Source organism: Tupaia chinensis, unplaced genomic scaffold (genome assembly GCF_000334495.1).
Source record: "Tupaia chinensis unplaced genomic scaffold, TupChi_1.0 Scaffold000567_1, whole genome shotgun sequence".
In the NCBI taxonomy this organism is placed as follows: Eukaryota; Metazoa; Chordata; class Mammalia; order Scandentia; family Tupaiidae; genus Tupaia; species Tupaia belangeri.
This window is the reverse complement of record NW_006160080.1, coordinates 3,215,065-3,218,489: the sequence shown is the minus strand read 5'-3', so window position 1 is coordinate 3,218,489 and position 3,425 is coordinate 3,215,065. Positions and strand designations below refer to the sequence as shown.

Genomic DNA, 3,425 nt, shown 5'->3' with positions numbered 1-3,425 from the left:
GGGAGAAGCACAGTAATAGTGGTCAGTTAAGGTATTCTCATGTTCTGTAGGTCTAGGTCTAAAATTTTGGTCCAATCTTATATTTTTACAAATAGGACTGAACTCATACTAATGCACTGTATGTAATTCAAACATCTGCTGTTATTCAGGATCTACAAAAAAATTAAACTGCAGCATTCAATTTCTCCCCTGTTAAACACTTCAGAATATTTTACTTAGCTGGAATTGATTTCTTTCTCTCTTCCCAGAAAAAATAAATTTCCTGACATGACTTTCTTTTTTTCTTGGCAACAAAGTAGATAAAGTTAAATGACAAACCATAGGCAGAAATACCCAAAGGGCTTCTCTTTCAGAGAGACATTTCTATATAACAGATTGCCTTCATTGACCATTTTAGTAGGTACTAAGGCCCAGGGTCCATTCTTGCTAGATTGCCCATGAAACAATCAGCCCAAGAACAGAAATACAGAAAATCAAGTGGAAAAAGATGAAAAGGAATGTGGTAGTTAGATTTTCAATCCATCTATCCCAACATCTTTTTAAATTTAGCTAGCTAGCTAGCTACTAGGTCATTGGGAAAGTCATGATGTATTTATATTTTTCTATGCAAAAATACATCATGACATACCTGACCACACAATACTTATTTATTTATTTCATGGGTGAGAGAGATAGAGGGAGAGAAGGAAAGAGAGAGAGAGAGAGAGAGGACTCCAATAGGGTCTTGACACAACAATGTACCCCCAGTCTCAGCCAGCTCCAGATCATGGGCACACACATACCTGGAATACTCAAGGAAGTCTCCAGACACAAACCCAGAACCTCCTCATGTGAGTCAGTCCCATAGAATGTCATGTTTTACCATTGTATAACTGTTCAGCCCTTTTATCTTAATTTCTTCTTTTTAAATAATTATTTTAAATTTTATTCATCATCATTTTTTTTTTTCAATTTGACCACAGAGCAACAGAGAGAGAAAGACAGAGAGAAAGCAAGAAAGCAAGCTGCTAAGTTCAGGACTCAAACCGTGGTCAGCCATGTGGGAATACAACGCCATAACCACTATGCCACCTGCCGACCCCCTCTATCCTAATTTCTATCCATGCTCTTTTAAATGTGATTCTGCAGCTTATTCCTATCAAGAGTCTATTTCCCCATCCCTTCAAGATGGGCTGAGTTCAGGACTTATATTAGCTCAAAGCAGGTGATGATGTGCTATATACCAGTTCCAATCCCAAGTCTCAGGAGGCCTTCTCTGTTTTCATGAACTCTCAGGGACCAGCAGTTAGCGTAATGGCTATGTCACTGGACTCCCATGTAGTTGACCGCAGTTCGCGTCCATGAACTCCCTTTAGGAACTGTACCACTACCACAAAGCCCAGGCTAGCCTACTGAAAGATCCACGACCATGTGGAACAGAGCTGAGGTATCCTATCCAAGATCAGTCACTAGAGACAGACTTTAGATACATGAGTAAACTCTAGCCAAGACCCAAAAAACTGCAAATAAAGTTTGCCAAGATCAGCAGAAGTTTTCGGTTATTCTGTAGACTTGGTAGCAAAAAGAAATATTTATCAAATACCACTGAGGTATTGTGGTGTTGACTACTTAATATTATTGCTGTAACAGATAACTGACCCAGAGGATGATGACATACTCTTCAACTCATTACCACTGAATTGTTACTAAGGCCAATCATCAGAAGTTCTCTGCTAAGAGTTTCTATCTTTTTGAATATTCAAAATAGTCACGTTTGGAAGATATGTTACCAGATGTAGACAGTATACATTTTTTTCAGGAATCAATTATACTGAAAGATTATAGTTAAGAATTAAACTTAAAAAAAATGTTCTAAAGTAAGTAATAATATTTGGTAATTTTAGGTGGCCAAACAATGGTGCCACAGTGAAATCCAACCTCTGCAAGGCTGACTCACATGGGAAGGTTTGGGTTCAACCTAGAAACCTTCCTGAGTATGCTGGGCACATGTGTGCCCACAGTCCAGGGCTAGTTGAAGCTGGGTGTGGATCATGGCACAAAAATCCTGTTGGAGGGTACTTTCTCTCTCTCTTTATGTCTCTCTCACTTAAGATAAAATAAACTTTTAAAATATTTGATAATTTAAAAAAATACTTACTAAACTACTGCATACTCCAGTTTTTTGTTTGTTTTGTTTTGTTTTGACAATGATCGACAATGTTTTATAAAAAGTTGAATTTAGGAGTAACAATGTCTGTCTTCAATGTGGTCCAGCAGAGGTTATTTTTCTCATTTGGATTTGGTTTGCAATGTAATAATAACTTGAGTTAATTTGTGTTTGGAAACACAGAGCATCTTGAGAAACTCTATCTTAGATTTATTTTATAAGCCATGAAGCCTAAGTATTCTAGTTAACTATCTTAATGACCATGGGGCCCATTTCAATGTGGTACTTGTTCTTGGAGATGAATCTTACTCCAAAGAAAACCTTTCCTTTTCCTGACTCTACACACTTAAACATCGAACAACTCTTAGGGGAAAAAAAAAACAACAACAAAACAAAAAGGGAATGATATAGAAAGACACAAAATCCCAGCAATATTACATCATTTCTCAGAGATATAAAGGTTGTTTCCTGTTATAGGACCTAAGAGAAGGTGAAGATGGAACACACATAGTCAGACTAGGGGATTTAGTTTCTTAGATGGGGAAGGAATTTATGACCTGATTGTGGTATCCATGAAAAAGGCAGCACAACTTTTTTTTTTTTTTGAGAGGTTTTGCTACAGGGCATGTGTGCTCGCCAGACAGAGAGAGAGAGAGACAGAGAGACAGAAAACGAAAAATCACCCTCCAGGGGGGATGGCCACACCACAATCCCTTCTCCTCCATTCTCCTCTCAGGATCTTGGGCATGCACGCACACGCGCCCGGCGTGAGTTTAAGCCACCAGGTCCAGGACTCGAACCACAGTCGGCTACATGGGAGTCCAGCGACATAGCCATTATGCTAACTGCTGGCACCCAAAGGCAGTACAGCTTTTGAAGCACACCTGACTTAGAAACACAGATGCTGGAGAAAGAAAGAAAAAGAAGTAGAGGATAAAGATATGCATACAGGGATGCCTATGGAGTTGTCTCACCCCACTCCTCTTCCAAATCTTCAGATGCCTGACAACTGTATCAGTCCCTTCCTCTTTTGTCTCCTCTTTTGTCTATTCCTTCAGTATAGACCTTTCTTTGGATTCAATAACACAATCAAACACAGTTGAAGACTTCTCCAATCTAAAATGCCACCCCCACACCTCACATCTGTCCCACACTGAGGAAGATACCCTCTTCTACCTCAGCACTCTATTTCTATCTTTATTGTATCCACTATTCATTATTCCTGCACTATTTTTTTTTCTTTTTTTTTTTTTTAGAGGTTTGTGTCTTAACAACTTCA

The 3,425-nt window shown here is 38.7% G+C and overlaps 1 protein-coding gene across 1 annotated transcript in view; it reads right to left on the bottom strand.

The window, feature by feature from the left end:
• PPEF1 (protein phosphatase with EF-hand domain 1) overlaps positions 1 to 3,425 on the bottom strand; it is a 125,994-nt gene that overhangs the window by 75,251 nt on the left and 47,318 nt on the right. The gene's annotated exons all lie outside the window — the stretch shown is intronic.